This window comes from Macaca nemestrina, chromosome 5 (genome assembly GCF_043159975.1).
Source record: "Macaca nemestrina isolate mMacNem1 chromosome 5, mMacNem.hap1, whole genome shotgun sequence".
NCBI classification, from domain to species: Eukaryota; Metazoa; Chordata; class Mammalia; order Primates; family Cercopithecidae; genus Macaca; species Macaca nemestrina.
The window spans coordinates 91006294-91017152 of NC_092129.1; the positions used below are offsets into that span (position 1 = coordinate 91006294).

The 10859-nt window shown below is 35.5% G+C and overlaps 1 pseudogene; it reads left to right on the forward strand.

Annotated features, from left to right (window-relative positions):
- The first annotated feature begins 4768 nt into the window (after positions 1 to 4768).
- Positions 4769 to 4913, forward strand: LOC112429641 (U2 spliceosomal RNA; annotated as a pseudogene).
- Positions 4914 to 10859: the final 5946 nt, after the last annotated feature.

Consider the following 10859-nt stretch of genomic DNA (forward strand, 5'->3'; position numbering starts at 1 on the left):
GCAATGATCCTTAGTAGGCTTTCTAATTCTTACATTAAGAGCTAAAGTCTTTGTAATAGTCTATAAGGTGCCTCATGATTTAGTCACCCATCTCCTTTCAGCCCACATCTTCTATTTTTCTTCCAGTGCCACACTCTGCCTAAGTCTCATAGGTCTGCTGACTGTTTCTGACACTAGATGTTACTGGCAGGTCTTTGTTCTTAGGGCTCCCAAGATGGTGGGGGGTGGCTCCCAAGATGGGGATGGGCTGCTTCCAAGATGGTGACAAGACTTTTGTTCTCTGACCCGGAGTTCTTGGCCTCACGGATTCCAAGGAATGGAACCTTGGGCCATGCAGTGAGTGTTATAGCTCTATTAGAAGCTGAGGGTCACGGAAGAGAACTGTGGAACCCAGTGACTAGTGTTCAGCTCGATTGGGATGAACCCGGGCACTTGGCCCCCAGGAACAATGGCGAGCCTCTAGCCCAATGGGGAGCGGCAATGGGCACCTCACTGGATCAGGAGCACAGCAGAGACCCTGCTGGATCTGGACGGGTGGAAGTCAGCGGCAGGTCTGAGACAGCGGCAAGCAGCAGTGGTGGAGGGCGAGTGAAAGCTCAGTGAGAGCGGTAACAAACACAGACCAGAAGAGTGTGCAGTTGCAAAATTTAATACAGCGAAAGAGCTCCCATACAATGGGAGGGGACCCAAAGAGGGTTGTCCCCCAGAATGGGTTGCCACTCCTGGCTCAAATGCCTGGGGTTTATATTCCAATCATTGTCTCTCCCCCGTGCTCTCAGATGATAGATGATTTGACTATTTCTTTACCTCCTGTTTTTAGCCTAATTTGTATTTTAGTGAGCCCTCTTTACTACCTGATTGGTCTGGTGTGAGCTGAGTTACAAGCCCCATGTTTAAAGGTGGGTGCAGTCACCTTCCCCAGCTAGACTTAGGAATTCTTAGTTGGCCTAGGAAATCCAGCTATTCCTGTCTTTCATAGATATGCACCTAGCAGGAATTATTCATCTACTGTACCCCATACCTGAGAAACTCTTCCCCATATTTATACATATGGTTTACTTCCTTGACACTTTTAAGTCTTTGTTCACATATCACCATCTCTATAATACACTCTCTGATCACCCTTTTAAATGTGCAAACTGGCCCTCAACCTCTGGATCTATCTATCCCTCTTCCTTTTCCATTTTTAACTCTTGCACTTAACACCTTCTCACGTTCTGAATATTTTGCATATATATTTTATCATGTTCTCCCAACTCAGAAATATTATATCTTTGAGAAGTTCCCTTCCTTACTTCCCTTTCCCTTCCTCTCTTCCTTTGTCCTTTCCTTCTTTTTTCTGCTTTCTCTTTTCTTTCTTTCTTTCTTTCTTTCTTTCTTTCTTTCTTTCTTTCTTTCTTTCTTTCTTTCTTTCTTTCTTTCTTTCTTTCTTTCTTTCTTTCTTTCTTTCTTTCTTTCTTTCTTTCTTTCTTTCTTTCTTTCTTTCTTTCTTTCTTTCTTTCTTTCTTCCTTCCTTCTTTCCTTCCTTCCTTCCTTCCTTCCTTCCTTCCTTCCTTCCTTCCTTCCTTCCTTTTTCTCTTTCTTTCTTTCTTTCTTTCTTTCCTCTCTTTCTTTCTCTTTCCTTCCTTCCTTTCTTTCTTTCTTTCTTTCTTTCTTTCTTTCTTTCTTTCTTTCTTTCTTTCTTTCTTTCTTTCTTTCTTTCTTTTCTTTTCTTTCTTTCTTTCCTTTCTCTCCTTCCTTCCTTCCTTCCTTCCTTCCTTCCTTCCTTCCTTCCTTCCTTCCTTCCTTCCCTCCTTCCTTCCTTCCCTCCCTCCCTTCCTCCCTCCCTCACTTTCTTCTTTTTCTTTTACTTATTCTTTTTACTTAAAAATTAATATTTGACTCACGTTATCTTTCTTTTGGAAAGTACTGATCTAGACAATAGCTGGGAGGTAAAGGACTACCTGGAGAGTCAGTCTTTGTAGGCTTTATAGTAAAGCCTTAGTTTGTCAGTAAAGATGACAGCTGAGCATTTACATTAAGACCAAGATGATTATTGCATACTTAATGACATTTTTAAGACAACAATTCCTGCTATTTTCTTCTATTCCTTTTTTTTTTTTTTTTTTTTTTTTTTTTTTGAGACTGAGCTGAGTCTCACTCTGTTATCTAGCCTGGAGTGCAGTGATGCGATTTCAGCTCCACCTCCCGGGTTCAAGGAATTCTCCTGCCTCAGCCTCTCGGGTAGCTGGGACTACAGGCAGTGCCACCATGCCCAGCTAATTTTGTTGTATTTTTGGTAGAGACAGGGTTTCACCATGTTGGCCAGGCTGGTCTCGAATTCCTGCCTTGGCCTCCCAAAGTGCTGGGCTTATAGGCATAAGCCACTGTGCCCGACCCTTCTCCTATTCTTTAATGCCCTAGAAAGCATCTCTTTGCTATTTTTATTGTCTCTATTTATTCAAATAAAAGTTTAAGAAACATTTAATGTATCATTGAAATAAATCTCTAATAACATTGTGTACCTTGGTATCTTATCTAGCAAAAACTGTGTTACGTTCTTTGACTAAAATTTGGTAAAATTGATATTTCTATGGTTACCATCTCTACACAGGAAATATACAGGCTTAACCTCTTGACTCTAAATAAATTAATTATGGCCTGGATGTGTTTTTCGTAATGCAGTATATATTATTTACTTCACACAATCCCTCTTCAGCATTACAAAGTTTAAAAATGTTGAGTATCCCTTATCCAAAATGCTTGGGGCCAGAGTGTTTCAGATTTCAAATTTTTTCAGATTTTGAAATATTTATATAGACATAATGAAATATCTTGGGGCTAGGACCCAAGTTTAAACACAGAATTTACTTATGTTGCATATACACCTTATACACATAGCCTGAAGCTAATTTTATTCAATATTTGAAATAATTTTGTGCATGAAATAAAGTTTGTGTACATTGAGCTAACAGAAGCAAAGGTGTCACTATCTCACATTGGTTCTCAGAAAGTTACAAATTTTGGAGCATTTCAGATTTCAGATTTTTGGGTTAGAAATGCTCAATCTGTATTAACATCATATTTGGCAAGATGCATAGAGGATTTCTGCCAGGATGTGTTTAGCTTGATTGCTAGGAACGTATATGATCTGGGACAGAAAGCACTATCTAATTGATTTATAAAAAGTAACTAAGGAAACTTTTAGAAGATGAGTTTTTTCTCACTTCAATGTATGTCTGATGTGTGGCAATTATATGCCACATATTATTTCAAAAAGAATTGCTTAATTTTTTTGTATAATCTGACAGTAATTTGATTCCTCTTCTGTGGCATATTTAAAACCTTAGACTACACATTATTTCTTCATCAAGTGTATCAGTAGGATATTACACTGCATGTGTGGAAGTGTTATACTGAGATTGTAACAATAGAGGCCAGTAAAGCACTAGGCTTTGTGATTTCACAAGATGAAATTGCCTTAATAGTAGGAAGAAAAAAAACCAACATGTTTATTCTGGAGGATAAATACAAAACATATATGCTTATTCAACTCTAGTTATATATTAAAATACTTTATTTTCATGTAGAAAAGAAAATGAAAGAGGTTTTTAGAAATGGAAGAGTTTGGCACAGAAACTGAAAATCATATATGAGCTCTGAGCATATGGTTAAAATTTAAACTTTCTGCTGTCAGTGAGAGTTTTTATTCTTACTGTTTTATAATAGAGACTTTGGGGAAATGTGTATTTTTGAATTCACCTCCCAATTTTGCTTTGACCTTTGAATATTAATAATAAAGAGTCTAGTTACCTCCTATGAATCTCTTTTACAGTAATACAATGAAATACGTACAGTTCACTTACTACACATTTTTATGAGCCAGAGTGTAGTCAATTAAAAGAAGGCGCATGCTCTGCGTTCATGAACGCTTCTTTTTTCTTGTCAACAGATCCGCCTCCTAAAGTACAATTTTGATTTAATTTCATTGGCATTTTAGAATGACAAAGAGCAGATTTAAAAAAATATTAACTTGTTATAGACTTCTTTTTTCCAATATAATTTATTACAGCATAATATAGATTTATTTACTTTTGCCAAAATAAATATTGGCAAAAATAATGCAGACTGGCTAATTAAATTAGCTTTTAAAAAGTATAAGTCTGTTTTCATCTCAACTATTTTAGATAGGTCAATGAAAAAACCTTCAAAGCATAATAGATGAAAAATAAAGTTTTTGAGGTATAATGTATGAGAAAAGTCTGTTCAACACATGGCAGACCTAACTTCATGAATAAAAAGAAATTGACATTTTAAAATTGGTGTTTTTATATTCCTTTCTGATTTCAGTAGTGATAAAGGATACAATTTGGAGGCACAAATGCTGGAGAACTGAAGTTTTCTCTTTCTGCCACATCTAACGTGTTTATATTAATTACTTAAATCTTATTTTAATCATATTATTTCATGTTTGAGTAAGAATGATGATATGACCTTACTTACAGGCTGATGGTAAACTCCTAAAGTACAATTTTGATTTAATTTCATCAACATTTTAGAATGATGTAGAGCACTTCATCATTCTAAAGAATGATACTTTTTGGTGTTTGAAATAGCATGCTGTGTTGTTGTTACTATATATATATACACACATACATACATACATACACACACACAGTTTATATAAAATATTAGGACCTTCTTTCATAGAAACTATTCACAATAGACAGGGAAACCGTTTAGAGTATGAGTCTACATTTATGTGAGATAGAAAAAGAAGCAAAATTCAATCACTTCTTGGCCTTTTGGCTAAGATCAAGTGTAGAAAGCAAAATTCAGTTAATTTCAGTATGAATAAAGTTTTACCCAATGGATTGAGTAATAAATGATTCAAAATACTTTAGCAAATATCTGTTTGCCTAAGTATAGTGAAATGGTTGGCACTATGACTGCCTTAACTGAATATTATGAAAACAATAGCATCATATATATTCTTCACTATGGACTTGATTATAAATTATTTAATGACATCTACCTTCTGTACACTTGCTGTTGATGGTCTTACTCTTCATGAAGTTAGAAAATTATTTGGATCAAAGTAAAACAATTAAATAATCATACCTGCTCTTGAGTTTATGTTAGTGACTTCAGTTGTTATGCTCCTTATGGCCCTCAATAGTGACACTGTCAAAAGGAAGGCTCAGTTCTGCAAGATTGCATATGCTACCGTTATGATGCATTTGAATCAGAACCAAGCCAACTGGCATATCTTGAAGCTCAATGATAAATATAGAATAATTGTTTACAAATTTAGCTTGGCTTAACTACAGCCACAAGTAGAATATATACACATATTTCATGACAGAAACTATGATTTAAATAGACCTTTACTAGGGTTAGAATGAAACGCATTCAAGACCTCTTGATTAATTGTCTGAGGGTCAGTTTAGGTCATTAATTTACTTGTGAATTGGATTGGTCTTAGAGTAGTGAATTAGAATTTAGAGCTTTCATACAATAAATTATATTTTCATTGCTGTCTTTATTCTTGTGGTTTCTTACTTTGTATGTGTATATGTGTGTGTGTGTATATTTATATATATATTTAATACAAATAAATGACAAGTAGCACATTCCTAATATGGAAAAAAGAAGTAAAATGTTTTTTAAAAGATTAAAAACTTGAATAAAGTCAACCCACATTTTTCAGTTAGGTCAGTTTTGCTATTTCTTCATTTCTACCTGGAGCTCAAGAATAAGAACTTTTGAACTGGGAATGTAGCCACCTGAGAATGCCTGTAGGGTGAATAGTTCAACAAAACTGTAATGCAACATTTTGATGTATTTGGAACCAAGATCAATAAAGAACTGTTTAAAGTATTTCACTAGAGGCATTAATGGGGCTGTTATCATTGAGCAGCTTCTCTTGGTAACTCCCATAGTGCTAATAACATAATAACATAGAATAAAATCCTAATAGAATAATAATTTCAGCTAGCAACTCAGAATAGAAACTAAGTTTAATTATGAGTGCTGTGGGGTCATTTGTGTAAATGTTCCAAAGAAGTCAAGCGGTTGTTTGCATTAGAGTTACTAGGATTCCAGAACCTTTCAAAAAGGAAGCAATATGTCAGCTTATTAAAACGCCGTAGCCTATATATCGATTTGGATAACTCTCTCTCCTCTCTTAAAGCTTTGCTCAAATCTTGCCCTCATATTGAAACCAACATATCAACCTTATTTACTACTGTGCCCCCACCACCTCAAGTCCCTGTAACCCCTGGCATTCTGATTCCTCTTTCTGCTCTATTTTTTTCTTTTTCTCCATACCACTGCAAGACTTGAATTTTCAGAAAAGTATGACTCTTGTGAAATGTGGAGTCTTTCAGCAAAATAAATATGGTATTTGAACACATTAACAGGATGACTATATTCCAGACTGTAACTTAGATATCTCTAAGTAAAGCTCTTCACCTAAATCAATCTTTATCTGATTCAAATTTCTACATTGTTGCTGATTTCCTTTCCCTTTCCATGATTGTAATACATCTTAGTAGCTGTTACATTTTTACAAGTCACATTGCTACATTCTAATTATAAAATGTATAGTTACTACAGTAATTTTAAAATATAAAATAAATTTGCTAGTATTGAAAAATGAAACCTGTTCTCTGATGATCCAAAGCCATTCTTTGTTAACATCTTTGTATATCTTCTTCCATTATTCTATATTAGTTATCATGTGAGATCTAATTTTATGTTGTGGATTTTTTTACATAACATTATAACACAAGTAATTCTTAAGTTAATGTGAGATCTTCAGTAGCTTTATTTTATTGGCTGCATCTTATCATATAAAATGTATAGGCCAAAACTGAGTCTCCTATTTTACAGTTTGGTTTTGTATTTTGCCCGGAAAGGTTCTAGGTCTGTAGTAATTTTCAGTTCTGATCCTAGGGTTATCATCATGCTCAGAGAATTTTTTTGTAAACTGCAGGCCTCAAAGATTAGGCATTTAAAAAGCAAGAAAAAAAGAATAAGAAAATTTGTTACCTTTTGAAAAACTATAATTTTTCAGAGTCTACAGAAGTTTAATTTATCTTAGCCTGTTTCTATAGATTTGTTTCTGATAATTTTCTGAATTTTTGACAGGGATTCAAATAGGGCATATTTTACCCTTTCCTTACTGCATTTTAAGGATAATACATCTATTTTAGATAATTTTAAACATGTTTTTATATTATTGGTCATAATTGCATTACCATTCTCTGTAGTGAAAATCAGTATTATCTCATTTCATTGTTGATATATATTCCATAAGCATTACAATCCCCATTGATCTTTCAAAAACTTCTCCATCTGGCCACTCATTTACATGAAATCTTTCATTAACTTGTTATATAACTAACTATAGCTCACAATTTATTACTTAATTATAATGCCTCATCATCACTTAAGTATGAGGAGAAGTAGATATAATATCCACAGTAGGTAGCATAAAACTATTAATGCGTTTGAAATAAATATTTTCTAGGAATCAATATATCACTTGAAAACCCAGCAAACCTTCCTCAATCTTATTTTAGTGTTGTAAGATAATCAAGTTTCAGTCTATGTATAGATTTAAAAAAAAAAAAAAAGTAAATTCTGTGAGAGAGCAGATACATTCAGGTAAAAACCTACCAAATCTTTTCATAGAAGTGCTTAGCATGGCCCAGTTAGGAAGGGCCCATTCCATTTACACATGACCTGTTTATACAATAGTGTCATATTACCAATGCAATTATATAGACCTGGATGATTCATGGGACAAATTAAAGCATTGAATAAAGTGTTATTGTAGTCATTATCCTTCATTGTAAGTGAGCATTTTCACAGCATTATGTAAGTATTATGCATCATAAAGTTAATAGGGAAACAGTATCAACCATGTTGCTGCTTTGTATACAGATTTCTTTTGGTGTTTTGAGTGGTGAAATGTGTATAATGTATTACTGAAACCTTTACTACAGAGTAATAAATTCTCATACTGTGTTTAGGATTCATGCCCAATCCCCCAGGTCACTAATTTAGAATGATTGCATTTGCTGGTATATTCCAACTCCAATCTGCCCATTGTCTTTAGAACACATGCATTATATGCAAGAGGGAGAGTCTTGCTCAAATTCATATTAGTATCTGAATGAATATGAATTAATGGAAATATATGCCTATATTAGATATAGATCTATATCAAAAATATCTTATTTACTTCCCGTTTAATGTCTACTCACTGACCACAATAGCTCTGACATCCCTTTACTACATTCTGACTGACCTAGATCCCAGACCCTTGGTGTCAATAAAGAGATTATACTGACAAGAATGGTAAGGAATAAAATTTACTAGTTTGAAGACATGCATTGCAGATTTTCTGAGCCTATGTTGAAGTATCAGTATCAGTAATACCTGTAGTGAAACCATCTTAATATGTATTAAAATTTTAACAAACATCAGTGCTTTCAGAAAAACAATTATGTATTTATTTAATGATCTAGGTAAGGAATAGCAAAAGATGCTAATGTGTAAAGAGCATGTCTAGCCACATAGAACAGCTCTCCTTCTCTTTTTTCAATACTACTTTTGTTTTATTCCGACAAGCTCTTGCTCTGTCACTCAGTCACCCAGAGTGAAGTTCAGTGTTGCAATCTTGGCTAACTGCCTTACTCCAACCTCCGCCTTCTGTGCTCAAGCAGTTCTTCCACCTCAGCTTACCGAGTAGCTAGGACTACAGGCACACACCACTACACTGGGCTAATTTTTAAAATTTTCTGTAGAGACGAAGTCTCACTATATGCCCAGGCTGGTATTGATCTCCTGGGCTTAAGCAATTCTCCCTCCTTGATCTTCCAAAGTGCTGGGATTACAGGCATGAGCCACCATGCCCAACCAACTACTATTTTTCATTAGTTGTGATTTTTTTTTTTTTTGAGACGGAGTCTCGCTTTGTGGTCCAGACTGGAGTGCAGTGGCGGGATCTCAGCTCACTGCAAGCTCCGCCTCCCGGGTTTACGCCATTCTCCTGCCTCAGCCTCCCGAGTAGCTGGGACTACAGGCACCCGCCACCTCGCCCGGCTAGTTTTTTGTATTTTTTAGTAGAGACGGGGTTTCACCGTGTTAGCCAGGATGGTCTCGATCTCCTGACCTCGTGATCCGCCCGTCTCGGCCTCCCAAAGTGCTGGGATTACAGGCTTGAGCCACCGCGCCCGGCCAGTTGTGATTGTTTATAATTGTCTTTTCCAGCTTCCTAAAAGTAACAACATTGCCTCTAAAGGTAGTGAATCTGGATAGTCGCTTAATAACCTGTCCAGCAATAAGTAAGCAGAAACATGCCTTGTATTCTTGTTTTTTTTTTTTTTTTTCTTTAGGGACTGAACCAGAAGAATAAGCGTGGCAAAGTTGAACATTTGCCTTTTACTCATAGAAAACTGTTTGAATGACAGCAAAAACACATAAAGTTAAACCAAGTAGTGGTTTAAAAGAGTGAGCGTGAGGTTACTAGATGAATATATTGTGCAAAGATATAGTAATTCTTATTTTGAATACTAAAGTTAAACATATTTATATATGTAATTATAATTTAATTATATTAAATATATATTACATAATAAAATAAATTTATGAAATGTGAATTATATAGTTTTTGTTGTTGTTGTTGTTTTGGTTTATAATTTCACAGAAACAATTCGCCATTCTGTGAGAGAAAAGCCAAGTGGCTGTGAGCTATTAAATGGTAGCTATCCAAATACTATTACAGGAAAGCAGTGTTCATTCTCTCTTCTCTCCCTCAAACTTTAAAGTACCATTTTTAAAGTAAAAATGCAATGATCACTTAAAATTTAATGATAATACAAAAACAAATACAGAATTGTATCTAAAAATGTAAGATCTTTCAATACACATTTCAATGTACCGGAAACTTTCCATTTTATTAAAAAAATCTGCTCCATGTTAAAAGCCTTGATTAAAGAGGAAGTTTTTGGCCGGGCGCCGTGGCTCAAGCCTGTAATCCCAGCACTTTGGGAGGCCGAGACGGGCGGATCACGAGGTCAGGAGATCGAGACCATCCTGGCTAACACGGTGAAACCCCGTCTCTACTAAAAAATACAAAAAACTAGCCGGGCGAGGTGGCGGGCGCCTGTAGTCCCAGCTACTCAGGAGGCTGAGGCCGGAGAATGGCGTGAACCCGGGAGGCGGAGCTTGCAGTGAGCCGAGATCGCGCCACTGCACTCCAGCCTGTGTGACAGAGCCAGACTCCGTCTCAAAAAAAAAAAAAAAAAAAAAAAAAAGAGGAAGTTTTTATAATCAAAAACAATTTTTCTTTAGCTAACATTGTGTACAATGTTATATCTCTCTCTTCCCTCAGCTTCCCTGTTCCCTGTTACACAACAATATTAAAATTTGTTCAATTAATAACCACACAATGGCCTCCAAGTGTTCAAGTGAAAACAAGAGTTGCAAGTTTCTCAACTTAAATGAAAAGTTAGAAAAATTAAGCTTGGTGAGGAAGGTATGTTGACAGGCTAGAAACAGACTCTTCTACAAAAAGTTAATCAAGTTGTGAATGCAAAGAAAGAGCTCTTAAAGGAAATTAAAAGTGGTACTGCAGTGAACAAGTGAGTGCTCAGAAAGTATAACAGGCTTATTGCTGATATGAAGAAAGTTTTAATGGTCTGGATAGAAGATCAGACCAGCTTCAAAATTCCCCTAAGCCAAAGCCTAATCCAGAGCAAGGTCCTACCTCTCTTTAGTTCTGTGAAAGCTAAGAGAGGTGAATAAGTGGCAGATGAAAAGTTTGAATATAGCAGAGGTTAGTTCATGAGGTTGAAGGAAAGGAGACA